A 15,625-nucleotide genomic window follows, 5' to 3' on the forward strand; every position below is an offset into this window, starting at 1 on the left:
TTGACTAATCTTCTGTTCTACCTTCCCCCTTTGTGATCTCATTTTTTTATTGTGAAATTTTCCATATCTGGATGCCTTTGCCTATATTTACCTTCGACTGCCTTTGGGACTACCTTTTCCGTGCTGATTAATTTAGCTTTCTACTTTGCATAAATATTGCACAATATTAGGTCTCTCTTTCTTTTCCTTCTCCATATTTCTTCTTTATACCCTCCAAACATCTCTAACTTTTGTTCTTTAAATTTTCGCACTTCCGCAGTTGCATCTTTTTCCGAACAGCACAAAGTTTCTTGGTCTATATAGTGTTTTTCATGGATCTGTTGTATTAATGAACACCAACATTTATTTGAAGCTTCTGACAGTTTTTCTCGTGGAAGTATTTTTCTTTCCTCTAATTTCTGTCTTAACTTTTTGTAAATCTTTTGTCTGGAAATTTTGCGCTTCTTGCATAATACTAACAATACATAATTTCTTTCTTATCCTCAATAGTCCACTCTATTGCCCATATGGCTCTTTTTTGGCCTATCAGTTTTTGTGACTTTTGTGGACTGCTACTTAGTTGTACAACAGGGGGGCTATCCTCCCCCTGGCCTGGCCTAACCCCACTGTAGGAATATTTCTGCGTTTTGAGGATTCTACACTGTCATTTTTTCCAGTCCTGGTACCAGTGTGCCTACCAGGACTGGGCATGTTTTTATTCTGGGATTTGTGCATCCAGCTAACTTCTTTTTTTTTTTTTTAACCTACTTCTGTCCATGATATGTGCTATATAAAACACAATCTGTATATCAGTGTCATCTTGGTGAGATTTTGTAAAAAACAGGGTCCACCTCATGAACGTACTTATCAAGAGTTGAGGAGGAATCCAACTCCAGTAATACTTCTCTCCTTTTACTGATTTCATCATCTCTCCATTTGGACTGATAGGTAGGTAGATAGATAGATAGATAGATCTGAATATATCTGGATATAGATATACATATATCTATGCCTACATCTCTATGTATAGCTATAGCTATAGATATAGACATATATGTATATCTCCTTAGATTGCGAACAAAGTACACTAGCATACACTGCATTGAAAGAAACGAAATCCACCGTTATGGTAATATGCATGTGCAGATCATGAACCTCAACTCATGCAAAACTAAAACATAAATAAAAAGATCAGTCTGGATTCCGTAACGTTCATGGACTCCACTGCATTACACTGATATCAATGCTAAAGTTGTTGATAATGTAATACATGTGCCACAGTGAACTACGAATACCTTGGTGCACAAGAAGTATCTCGGTAGTAACGACACTCTAAACACTACCCACAAGGAGTATCTCGGTAGTAACGACGCTCTAAACACTACCCACAAGTAATCAGTAAATAATGAAAATCTGTGTCAAAGCTTGCAAATTAAAAAAATATAAGGATAGATTCTTACAATTCAAGCATTCTGTCAGTCCTAAATACATATCTATAACATAATCTCTCCAGTAAGCTTAAGGGAAACTGAAGAAGCTAACTTTAACGCTGTTAATATAAAAATGCTAACAACCCCAAGGTAAGCTGCATGGCATTTGTAAGTAATACATATTATATTTATATTAAGTTGGGACAGTGGCCTAATGGTTAAGGTGTTTGCCTTGCAAGCACAAGGTGCAGGGTTTGAGTCTCACAAGTGATAATTGGCTAGGCTTAAAATGGCTCGCAAGGGCTGTTAGCTTAGTATGAACCTATGAAGCACCCTATGAAAACATTTATAATAAAAAAATTAATGAAGGTGAAGGGCCACATTACTACAGTTAACATTAACTAACAATGGATGTGGGACATAGGTTCATAGGAAGTTACCAGGTTAATAGCCCTAGGGCCTTTACAAACCTAGCTATGTAAAAACCCTGAGTACCCTAGATGACCATAGTTAGATGGTCATTGTTTGCAGAATGATACTATAATCAGCACAGAATGCCACTGTCCATAAGGGTCATAGCTGCCACCTCAGGGATGAATTTGCTGCTTCCCATCCAATTATCAAGGCTGATCTTAAATAGCGTAATAGAATAGCTCTGCTTCACATGAAGTATGAGCTTATTCCAGAGGAGTGGCATTCTCTGGGAGACATATCTGTCTCATGCACAGGTTCTATTAAAGTCACAAGCCAGGTTGAGATCCCTGGATAAGTAACTGCTGTTCCATTTGATTTGCAGACGTGCAGCATTTCCATTGGGGCAGGTCAGAGGCACAAGTCACCTGTCAGCAGGCTGTATGATACAGAGTACAGTGACAGGGTTTTCAGTCTTTCCATGTAGGTCATGTCTTGGAGGCCCTGAATTCTCTCAGTTAGAAAGCTCTGTGGTCTCTCTGGCTGCTCCAGGTGTCTGGTGAGGTACATCCAGAAGAGAGCATTGTATTCAGTCAGTGGTCTGATAAGGGCTGAGTCTACCTCCCTGGTTTTGGATGTGATGCTTTTATTTATTTATGAGATCGGCAGTGTAGAAGGCTTTCCACACTACTGTGGACACATGATGATTGAAGTTTAGATTGCTATCGACCTGCATTCCCAAGTCACACACCATGGTGTTTGAGCTTAGAGGGGAGTTGTGTATATCATAATTAGCAGGGGCTACTTCTCTGCCAAAGGGGGTAATGGGGCATTTTTTACATTTAGTTTCAGTTCATGGCACTGACACCAGTCATTTATGTCAGTCCCTTCTGTAATTTGTTGATATTATTGGGGGACTCTGTGGCTGCAAACTTAGTAAGCCACAGGCCATCAACTTTTGACTGAACTTCGGAACAATAAATTCTAAATAGTACAGGGGTCAGTACAGATCCTTGTAGTACACCACTTATAAATGGTCTACTGGTGGAGGTGGATTCCACAACTTTAACAGTGTACATTCTATCTGATTTAGTTTTGAAGGCCGTAGTTTTTCTGTGAAAGGTTTTTCTAGATTGATTACAGTCAAGGGCAGATTTGACTGCAATACAAAGGGTGTTGTATATATAGCCTTCTGTCTATCTTGTCCAGCATTCTATGTAGGAAAGACTATTGGAGCTTTGTGGACAATAATTTATCAGCACGTCTGCAATTGGTAAAGCCAATTCTTGTAATGCCCTTTACAAGCATTTTTTGATGTGCAAGGATTTTAAAAATTTTGGCTTTACCATTTTAGAGAAGATGGAGCGCCCAGAAAAGGGTGGTGATTGGGATACCTTTGTTGAGCAGAGGGAGCTTCACTGGTGACTTTTATTAAATGCCAAGCCCCACCAGGTATTAATGATGTAATATCTATTAAGCCTATTTTGAAAATTAAGTCAGACTGCCTATCATAGGACTTCTACTATCAAACTTTTCTAAAATGTTTTTAAATAGTTCAGTTGATCATAAAAGCTATTTCATGTGTTTACGGTTTACTAATTCATAATGTAATTGCTATTATGGCTTTTTATATAATACTTACTTCCATATCTAATGGTACTGGTGTTCAGCATGCATATATGTTTGATGCAGGAAGTTTGGGAACAGTACCTGATATTTTAATGTGTGTATACCTTTAAATTTTTGTCTGTGTTTTTTGGCACATGTTTTAAGTGTATAAAAGGAAGGAAGAAGAGATCACATTGTTCCTGATGAAGTCCTTTTCAGTTTGAATGAAAGTGCTCAAAACTTTGTGTAAAGACTGTTGTGTTTTGCTGCAGCATTTTTTTTAGTTTTATTTGAGTTTAACAAGTACACTGATTGTGATTTTGGGTATTTTGGTTATAGTCTTTAAATATATAATATAAAAACAGCTTATTAAGGTTAATTAAGGTTATTAATTAATAAAGTTTCGATTAGTAGGTTAGCCTTAATAAGCTGTTCTTATATATATTTAATTTGTCTTTACCTTTTAGTTTCAGTTCTAAGGTAGCATGGTCTCAGTTTACAGTATGGTGTTACGGGGGAAGGAGGACTTGGTTAAAGGAATGAGTTTAATGCTTGTATTGCTTTTAACAGAACCACACTCTGTAACAACTCCCTTGCTCCAAATAACCTGATTATATAAAAATAATAAATGTCTTTAATGCTTGTCATTATACTCAACTAGGATCACTTGTTTGTGTGTTTCAATAATGGCTATTCCATGTTTAACTCAGCTGTGGACTACCTACTATTTTATTATTCTGTAGTAATTATTTTACAGTTTGCTTTTTGTTAGTGAACGAGGTACATAATTATTTTACAGTTTGCTTTTTGTTATTGAACAAGGTACATAATTATTTTACAGTTTGCTTTTTGTTAGTGAACGAGGTACATAATTATTTTACAGTTTGCTTTTTGTTAGTGAACGAGGTACATAACATATTTTAAGGAGTAAACTTCACATCCTCCACACTGTGAAGTTTCTGTTTGGTTTGTTTTTGACTCAGTATAGGTTACATGTTGGGTTTTCTGAGACTATGACGGATACCACAGATTTTTCTTTTGGCACATGTAGCATATCCTGACATTTGAATGGAATCATGCCCAGCACTCCCACATACCACATTAACATACTAAAATCTGACAAACTCAAAGCTTGCAAACATCAACATAAGATTATTTTTGGGACCCACTCTGTTTAATAATGTTGTCAGTCTCAGTAAATAATTCATCTGAGTGTACGGCAGTAGGTCATTATTCCAGTAGGTCATTACTCCCATAGGGCATTATTCCTGTAGGTCATTATTCCAGTAGGTCATTATTCCTGTAGGTCATTATTCCCGAAGGTCATTATTCCAGTAGGTCATTATTCCCTTTCTTTTTCCCTTGCATGTGTTCCCTCAGCAGTTATGTCTGTGTGTGAATGTAAATGTGAGGTTCAGCTGAAATTTCTCCCTCCACTCCTCCCCCAATAGTCCAAAGGAAATACACTATGCAACAATCTCTCCAACCATTACTAGGGCACAGGTTTTCAATGCCCCTTCCAATGCCAAAAATCCTGCATTGATAGGCCCCAATAACATCCTGGGATGCTTACTAAATAGCATGAAACAGGATCTTTTTTGTATACTTGAATTACTTTCCAGCTGGAGCTTACAGTCGGGTTTGGTACCCAAGGACTGGAAGATGGCTACAGTCATTCACTGACCATGCTGACAATGCTTGCTGATTATGAAATGTTGCAAAGAAATGTCTATATCTGAACAAGTATCCACAAATGTAGAATAAAAGTATGTTGCAACAAAAATACCCAAGGAGTTGTAGGCAATAAAGGGCATACCACGCATTATGCGAAAAGCAATGTGAATCCTAACACAGCAGACTCACTTTGTCTGTGAATAAAGACATTATACACAAATTATTCAGTAGGCAACACACAAAATGTTGACCAACAGATACATTGTTTAAAAAAAAAAATTAAAGCACCAAGACCTTCACACAAACCATTCACATCAATGATGTGTGATAGATATACAAACCTGACTGTCATTTAGATTTTGGGCTACATTTCAAAAACTATCTGCATAAATCACATCATGATGCTAAATGATATTTCAACATTTTGGATTTAAAACAGACTTTTAAGCACAGCTATAGTGTGATTATTGCACTTACCTTGCTGATGCATGATGGGTATTCAGGCATTCTAAGCAATATACATGGTAATGTGAAAAATACAGGCCTGTAACAAGGATCAGATGCATCTCATTTACCAAAACTGAAAAATTAAGCAAAAAAACTCTCTACCTCCAGTGCTCCTCAAGTCTGAGCATCTGCTTGATGCACAGGGTATGATTCTGGGTTAGATCTCCATCACCTGAGAAAGGAAAAGAACAACTCTGAATGATGTATTCCTCATATAATAAGGATATGTATTCCCAGGTTAGGTTCTAGAAAGTTTAATTCTGAAGAGTATCAGGTAATCAGCAAACATATTTTCCAATATGTACACATGTTTTCATATCTTTGAACACAGAATGGAGAATATGAGATTCAAACTTGCAACTGTAATGTACATTCAGACCCTAAACTTGATACCTCCTTCCATAGCTATCACGACTAAAAGTGTGTCTTGTGAATACAGTGAAAAGAATTGGTGTTATGACAGCACATCCATGGGGGGAGGTTTTCTGATGCTATCCATAAGTTGTTCAGTTGTTTGTTTGTGTAACATTTTCATGTGAAACGTATGCAAATTCCTCTGGCATGATACTGTTGTCTTTGGACCACCACTCAACAAATATGGTGTGTAAGGGGTTCTAATCCCACAGACAGCCTCTAATGTCATGTTTATTTTACAACTGTTATGTATGCAGACACCTGGTGTTACTTTTTATATGTCACATCGGTATTTGTCACAGTCAGTGTTTCATAGACTTTTGCATTGCACAGGAATGCATACTGTTTATGGTGACATACGTTGTCCACATAATCATCTGCATAATCGGGACCCCACAGGAATATGATCATGTTAATATCACTGTCTTCAGATGGCAAACAGACCTGGGGGTGACAATTTCTCCCCACAGGAAAATAACATCACACTTAATGCTCTGCAACAACATGGATGGAGACTACATGGACAGGTAGGGAATACGGTATGAAGGAATGAAGTGTGGGCCAACGTCAGCAATGTGGTTAATGTGTTTAGAGGTCAGAATAGATTCTGTGAAACCTGTCAATGATGCTGCTCTAACATGATCATCCATGCAGCTAACAGGTTACTGCAGTATGAGAGATTGAGGGATGACACTAGTGGTGGACCACGACTGACCCCCCCGAAGATATAACAATATTTCTTTCCTTCCTGCATATGGTGAGTACAGAGCAATACATCCCCATGAGTAAGATAGAAGCAGGAGTTCACTATGTAAACTAATTGTCTACACCCTGTTATGTATATTCTGTGACCCATATGCAGACAACACCTTATGGTAAGTCATTATTATTGGTGACATTGCAGTGAGACATGTGTCATATATCTTTAGTGATATCCAGCACACGATGTAAGGAAGTTGTCCTGATCTGTGTCATCTGTCTCTTCTTTTAGCTGATTAACTATCTGTATCCTCCTTTACCTCAACCAGTGATCACAATGTGGGGTTGGATGTATCTCAGTATGGTAATGGGGCCCTTGGGGTTGCATGTATCGCAGTATGGTAACATGGCCCTTGGCATATCTCTGCATGGTAACATGGCCCTTAGCACACAGGATAGTGACCTGGTGATACAGTCCAGCCAAGATGGTGATATTCATGTGGATGCAGATATAGCATCATATGTGGAGAGAAATTTGACTGCCCATTCTGACAATGAGGAGAAATTGTATGCTGGACAGGATGAGGCCAGTGAACAACAGACCCAAGTTAAGACTACTGCTGATGTTGATAGTTCCCAGCAACACATTGATGATACTGGCCATCACAGTATCAATGTATAGGCATGTAGCTGGTGTGTGTGAGCAGGTATCGGAGGGTGTCCGCCTACTCCTAGATGCAAATGAATGTTTTCAGCAACATCATGGATCTGACATCCATGCACTTGTCTGTACCACAGATTGCATTGCATACCAGGTGTGTATGATGCATGATGGACAGGAGCACAGACCATGTGAGGTGATGGCATTATTGGATGAAAGTATGCTACTTGTGGCATGGTCAGTTGAAACCTTGACCTGTCTAGTACTACAGCAGTGGCATGGTATAAGCAGGGTTCTGTTTGCCTTGACTGTGTTTAGTCAGTTGCCACATGGGAGAAGCAGGCCCCATCTTAGCAGAACCAACCTTGACCATTGAGCTTCAGCATCTATGGTCCAACATGCATGCACTTCCACTGTTGGCCCGTCTGCTGTGGGCCTGCAAGTCACTGTCATGCTCCTTCACCTGCACATGGTGTTATTACCCCATCAGTACTCAGTGGAGCAACCTGTGCCATGTGCTTCCATACATGGTGGGGCAGAGCACACCACAGTGTGAGCCATCAGCATGGGTGCCCTAGACTGCGTTGCAATACCACAGATAGTTGATCCACTCTGCCAGTAGTGTCCCTCTCATCCCTTGGCAATAATGACTGCTGGGTAGAACACTGACAATAGCATCTGTCTGTGCTCATTGACATGTCAGGAGTCCCATTTCAGACTTGTCTATGCCAACAATGCTTCTCTTGTTTGCAGAAAACCCTCCAGACTTCTCTGAACCCTCATGCAGTGTTTCCTGCCATATTGTATATGTACTGACCTTATAAGGGTAAAATGATCCAGCTGCATCTGATTACCTAAGAATCCAAGTAATCCCCTTAAATAGGACAGTCTCTAATTCAGATTATCTAGGCCTTTAAGCCTGTTCTCCTCATTCAGGTACTCTACTTGGCCCTAGAGCTCTGATGTACCTAGGTGATCCTGCCTCTGGGTACTGTTCCCCTCTACAAGACCATTATCAGTGAAGCCATCACACTATGTTTCTCTCTCTGTCTCTGTCTCACACACACACACACACACACACACACACACACACACACACACACATATATATATATATATATATATATATATATATATATATATATATATATATGGGTCTATATGACTTGGTCGACAGTTCATATGGTCGACTGTTTATTTGGTCGACAGTTCATTTGATCGACAAGCATTTTAGGTGGGGGGCTTCACCCCCCACACCCCCCAATGTGGGGGGCTGTGCCCCCCACACCTGCCCTAACTATATATATCAACTCCAGGGTCGCACAACATTGGGGAAGGGGGCAAATGCTTGTCGATCAAATGAACTGTCGACCAAATAAACAGTCGACCAAGTCATATAGACCCATATATATATATATATATATATATATATATATATATATATATATATATATATATATATATATATATATATATATATATATATATATATATATATATACACATGAACATAGACACGCATTCACAGAGATGCACACTTGTGCACACCAGACATTCACACAGGTGCACTCGTGCGCGTGCGCGCACACACACGCACGCACGCACACACACACACACACACACACACACACACACTGAAGAACACACACCCATGCATGCGTGCATGTGCACACACACACACACACGCACACACACACACACACACACACACACACACACACACACACACACACACACATGCATACATGCACATGTATGCACACACATACACACACACACTGGTGAGCTCGTGTATGCATATACATACAGACACACACGCATGCACACATGCACACATAGACATATGAGTGCACACACACACACACACACACACACACACACACACACACACACACACACACACACACACACACACACACATATATATTTTTCATTTATTTTATTTTTGTTAACCAGGGTAAAGAGTGGGTCATAAATGACCAATTTCAATTTTAGCCAGGGTGAAATTGGAGTACAGCTAAAACAGAGAACATTCATCTACAAAACATGAAACATGAGTTGTCAATAAAAGTGGAGACATAGATTATGCAGTGAAAGTACACAATGCATGTTTTCACTTAATCTCAGTGGAACATAATGTGTATTATCATAACCTAAAGATTAATAATTTAGCACAAGACTGTGTATTATTTGCAGTTTTAGTTTGTTGCATTATAGTAGGAAGATTGTGAAGGGTATTATGAGTAGCAAGCTGAAACAGTAAGTGAAGAAGAGGTAAGAGGACCTGAAAGTGCAGATAAGCATAAGAGTGATAAAGCTTTAGTAGTAAAGTAGAGAAAGTGGAGAGGATTAAGTAATGTGATTGTCTGGGTGTCATTGGTATGTGGCAAGTATGTGGAAGTGGGACATTAGCAATGATCAGAAACCAGAGTAAGATCCAAACCAAAGGCTAAAAGGATCACACAAAGAAAAGAAACCATTCAATATAAACTATAAGAAAGGCCAAGCCAAGCAACAGTCTTCAGTGTGTAATGCCACAACCCCCTGTATTAGAGGCATATAGAATATATACAAAAGACCCCCTAAAGACAGAGCAGTGTTTCAACTACATTGTTTCAAATTACTTATAACTTGTTATTTTTTTTTAAGTTTACATGGGTACATTCAGGCTAATAATGCTAAACCCATCTATCCATAGACATGACATACTTCAGTCCCATTTTTATCTTAGTAGACATGGATCGTTTAGCTGTGTTTTAGAAACATATAGCTTAAAATCAAGCCTGATATCCATAAGCATTAGGGTTCCTCAAAATATCCCAACTAACATTGAAGCCAAAGGATAAAGGAGTCACACAGATAGATCATTTAGTAAAAACTGCAAGAAAGACCTAGCCAAACTTAAATCGTTACTTTGCAATGCTATAAACCGTCAGTGAAGGCCCATGGGATATATGTAAATGATCCTTTAATGGCATTTCAGTAGTTCAGTTACATTGGTTCTGACTGCCTGTGAATTTCACTTTTTAAGTCTTTATGGGTACATTCAGGTCAATAAAGCCAAACCCCACTAGTTGTAGACATGCCACGTTTCAGTCTTTTTTTTTTTACCTCGTCATTACAGGATAAGTAGATTGGTTATATATTTAGAAACACAGAGATTAAAATCAATCATGATGTCCATAAATATTAGGATTCCAGCAAAATATATCAAATAATATCCAAGTCAAAAGGTAAAAAGGCCACAAAGACAAACCATTCAATAAAAAACTGCAAGAAACACCCAGTCAGGCAAGAGTCTTCACTGTGTAATTAATCGTTGTTTATTTTAAGTTGTCTGTTCTTCTGTCCAGATGAATATCCATACTTACTTATAATTTCCAGGTATTCTCATCCTATTTATGCATAATCTATATGGCGATGTTCAGACCTTTACATTTCTTCTCTTCAGGAATTTCATGCCACATAAAACTGAGATTTTCCTTGTGACTGGTTAACTCATCTTAGCAAACTGAGCAATCAGGCAAGATCACAGCAGCAAGTGGGGCTAGGAAGGCTGAAACTTGATTGGCGTATGCTAGCCAGCCTAGACATTCATTCACAACGTCTGTACCCTGCAGCATAACATTGCGCCATGACAACAGCACTGTTACAGTATAGTTTTGGCAAAAAGAGGTACAATTAGACAAAATATTATATATATATATATATATATATATATATATATATATATATATATATATATCAACTAATAGAGCCTTTTATTTGATGCATTATTTTGAGTCAGCCCAGCAGTCATCATTTGTGTACTTTTCAACACACTTTATGCAGCTCTACATGGGTGGTGCAGTGGTTAATGTTGTTACCTCACAACATGAGGTTCTCCTGTTTGATTCTTGGCTGGGGTGCTTTCTGTGCAGAGTCTGCATATTCTCCCTGCATTCGCATGGGTTTGCTCTGGTTTCCTCCCATGTTACAAAGACATGTGTCTGGAGGGTTTCTCCCTGGGCCTCTGCTGAAAATCGACTTGTTCCACGTCAGACTTTCCTGGTAAACAAATGTTAAATAAATAAAAAACTTATGCATGCTCAGTCATAGCATACAGGTAGTTTGTAGGATCAGCTGGTAATAGAAGCTGCACAAAATAATGCATATTTATTAGATTAAACAAAGAAAGTATGGTGATTAGCAAGAAAAAAAAGTTTAACTTATTAAAAATATTATCTGGGGAAAGATGGAGGGCTGCAACCCTGTATCATGTTACCCTGCTTTGAAATAGCAACCCTGTATCATGTTACCCTGCTTTGAAATACAAAAATGCTATAAATGTGTTACATGATATTTTAATTACAATTGAATTTTTAACTACAAAAATAGACTACTGGAGTTACCTTTCATAATCGGACAAGGCTTATACCTTAGCACTTTACCGATTGACCAACAATAACGTTACTGAGGTACCGCACCCGTTCGAGTTCTGGAAAGTACCGTATCAGTATTCTCACAGTTCTGTTGCTCATTTACATTTCCTGGTTCCTCAAACTAATTGTAAAAGGCTTGTTCTCACCTCATTCCTTTCTTCCTGGTGAGCACGGAGTCTCAAACACTGGCTAGTTCATGATGGAATGTTAGAGCATCCACACAAAACTGGGACAGCTCTATTAACAGCTACACTAAGTGCAGTTATCACACAGGTGGCGTGGTGCTCACAGTACCTCTCTATTTGGTATTCATTAGCTGGTTCTACACTATTAGAGCTGCAAAACAAAAGTAAATGGCAGCATATGTTAATGATACCACAACTTGCCAAATTACATGCAAATTAGCCAATCTAACATGATGGTTGCTATTCAGGAAGCTACAAAGCAATCTTCTGCACTCATTGTAGCCATTTGCCCTGAAAACATTTTGGATTACAGTCAAGATTACACTGTATGTTACCAGTTGCTGCCATTATTAACCTGCAACATGAATTCAAGGTGCTGTTGCTGCAGGCAGACATCAGCCAGGAAGAAGGAGGGTGTTTATGCCCCATTTGACTCATCAAGGACTGCATGATACAGAAATTATAGAATGATACCAGGTGGACAGCAACACACTAGAGGAACTATATGACCTCTGCCACCTTCACTTGAGGCCCCAAGGAAATCCTGGAGAATCCATCTGAGTGGAAATAAAACTACTGGTACATTTCAGAGACCCATAGAGGATATATCAGGGGTTTCACAGGTCCCAGGTTCCAGATTATTACATCAGCTTCTCAACGCAATGCTACAACATACAAGGGAGTATATCTGTTTACCACACACCCGGTGGGAGAAAGCAGGAACCATGCAGGAATTTTATACAATAGCACACTTTCCCGAAAGTGTGAGTGATATGTAATGCACACACAGAAATAAAATCCCCATCCAGTGAACAGGAAAGGAGGTACATCAACAGAGAAAGTTTCCACTCTATAAACTGTCAGGTTGACTGTAATGCCAAAGGGATCATCTACAATGTCTGTGCAGGTAACCCAGGCAGTTTTCATGACTCACATGTGGCATACATGTGAGTTATACATAATATTTGTGCGTGCTTGGCTGTGCGCTAAAACTCTGCAGTAAGTTCTTATTTGTTTATTGTCTGGAGGAATTGTACTGTTTAAGTTGTTATAGCTTGTGTTTAACTGCTGCTCAAGTAAACACGTGCTTAACTGGTGCCACAACGCTGTAGTAACCTGTAATTCAGTTATTACATTCAATGTAAGGGGAACTGTTTGATTTTGTTACATTCAGCTTGCGTATGTATGCCGTTCAGGTAACGCGAATGCGTTTAACTAATAGGTACTTCTTTTGTAGTAAGACTGCTCCTTTACTGTTTGGATTGATTGTTTAGCTTGTGTACTTATGCTCATGTAAACACGAATGCGTTTAACTATTTTGGAGTTCTAAATAAGTGGGACTGTTTGGTTTGCCTGTTTCAGCTTGTAAACGTGAATGCGTTTAGCTATTATGGAGTACTAAATACGTGGGACTGTTTGGTTTTGCTGTTTCTGCTTCTATAGGAATGCTTTTCATGCTAACGCGAATGCATTGTAGCTTTTAAGGATTGCTGGTTCCATATGCTGTGTTGTTCCAGCCTGTGTATATTAGTTGTTTATGTAAACGCGAATGCGTTTAGCTATTAGGTTTTGCCTGTAATGTGAGACTGCTCCTATGCTAGTCTTTATATTTACTGCTTTACACACATGCTGTTCCTGTAAACGCGAATGCGTTTATTGTTATGACTCACTATTCTTTTTTTATTATTTCACTATTATTACTCATCGGCTGCGGAGTGGATTAATAATGCAGGTGACTTTTTATCTTTTTTGCAACCTTTACGCGATGGTCTGCCGGTGCAGAGTCCTATGTGTTCTAATGATGACAATTTTGATGTTTCTGAGAAGCTCAAAATTTTGGACAATAAGACTTTAAAGATACGCAAACTACAGTTAGAAGTCGCTTATTTTAAGCAGTGCATTTCTGAAAATATGGTACCTAAGGGTTTGAGGAACAATTTCACACCCTCGGGTTTAATTAAAGAAAATGCTTTTCTCATTGATTTAAAGGCGATGTTTCAAAAACAAGGACTTGATCTTTTGGAGTTGATTATTAAACACTATACTGTATGCATTGATAATTTGACTACAGAAATTAAACTACTAGATGAGGAAATTAGAATGTATGTTTCCTTTGAAAAGTTCAGGTACGATTACGAACGTATTTTTGCAAGCATCGATACTTATATGGGAAAGTTGAAAATTCAAAAAACCAAGAAACTATTTAGGGACAGACAAGTTTATTCGTCTAATACAGCTTACCCTAAATTGGCAAAATTTGTTATTCAAGACGATGACTCAGGCTCTGGGCATGATAAGGGTCCAAGTATTGATACACAGGTTCTGGATGAGGAGGAATCTGCAACTTCTACTAGTAATTGGAATGTAGTTAGAAGAAGTAATAGAAACAAGAATAAAGGAGGGGGACATGAGGCTCAATCTTTCAATACCACCAATTCAAAAAATGATAATTCAAATAAAGATAACTCACATTTTTTAGTGAAAGGACCCAATCAGAACCAGGGGAGGAAGAAGAACAGGAATTGGAAGAATTAATAGTTGAATTAATACCTTTAGGAGCCTCTAATTGCCCTAGTATTGTTAAGAACAAAAAAGGTGATTTCACTATTTATAATTTTTCATCATTGACGTTAGAACCTGAGTTAGTTGAGTTACTTTCTTTAGGATATAATTTTGTTCCATCGAGACATTTTGATGTGGTTAAAGTACTTATTGACCTGAAGTGCTTTGTTAGGAAGCTTAATTTAAAGCTGTTATTTAACAATTCCAACGATGAAGATAGAGTTGCTATAAAGCTTCCGAGCATTTTTAATCCCCCTTTACACGTAGGCTTACGTATTTTTGAAAATGCCTGCGAATTAGATATTAGACATTTACATAATACTAAAGGGGTCAGGAAAAGTATTTTTAACATATCAAGAGAGCAGTTGCAGGCTTTAAACCAACTTAAGGAATCCTCTGTTAGGGTTATGAAACCTGACAAAGGCGGTGGTTTGGTTGTCTTTGAACATGATTTATATAATGAAAAAATGTCACTGGTTTTGGACACACCTGCATACAACCACTCATCTCTTAATGAGATGAACACTAATATTCATAGGATTAAGGGGTATTTTAGGGACCTCTTTATTGAGGGGAGAATAGACCTTGAGACTTATGAGTATATTAACATCACTCAACCAAGAACGCCTGTTATGTTCGGTATACCCAAGATTCATAAGAATCTTGGGGATCCACCTATGAGGGCATTAGTTGATGGAAGGTCTTCCATCTCTTATCCATCAGCTAAATACATAGATTCTATCTTAAACAAATACTTGGAATATCTTCCAAGTATTTGTAAGGACTCATGGAGCTTTTTAGAAAGCATTAACAGCCTTACATTTGACAGTGGGTACAACTTTGTTACAGTCGACGTCGTCGATTTATACACTTCTATACCTCACTTGGAGGCTATAGAGTGGTTGGAGTTGTTACTATCTGAATTAAAAGCTCCAAGAGATGTCATCAATAACATTACAGAACTTTTAGATATAGTTCTGTCCTCTAATTTTTTTGTTTTTGGTAAAGAATTTTATATCCAGAAACAGGGCGTTGCTATGGGATCTCCGTGTGGAGCCATTGTTGCCAACTTGT

The sequence above is a fragment of the Protopterus annectens genome, chromosome 4.part0, assembly GCF_019279795.1.
Source record: "Protopterus annectens isolate FY-2018-M chromosome 4.part0, PAN1.0, whole genome shotgun sequence".
In the NCBI taxonomy this organism is placed as follows: Eukaryota; Metazoa; Chordata; order Ceratodontiformes; family Protopteridae; genus Protopterus; species Protopterus annectens.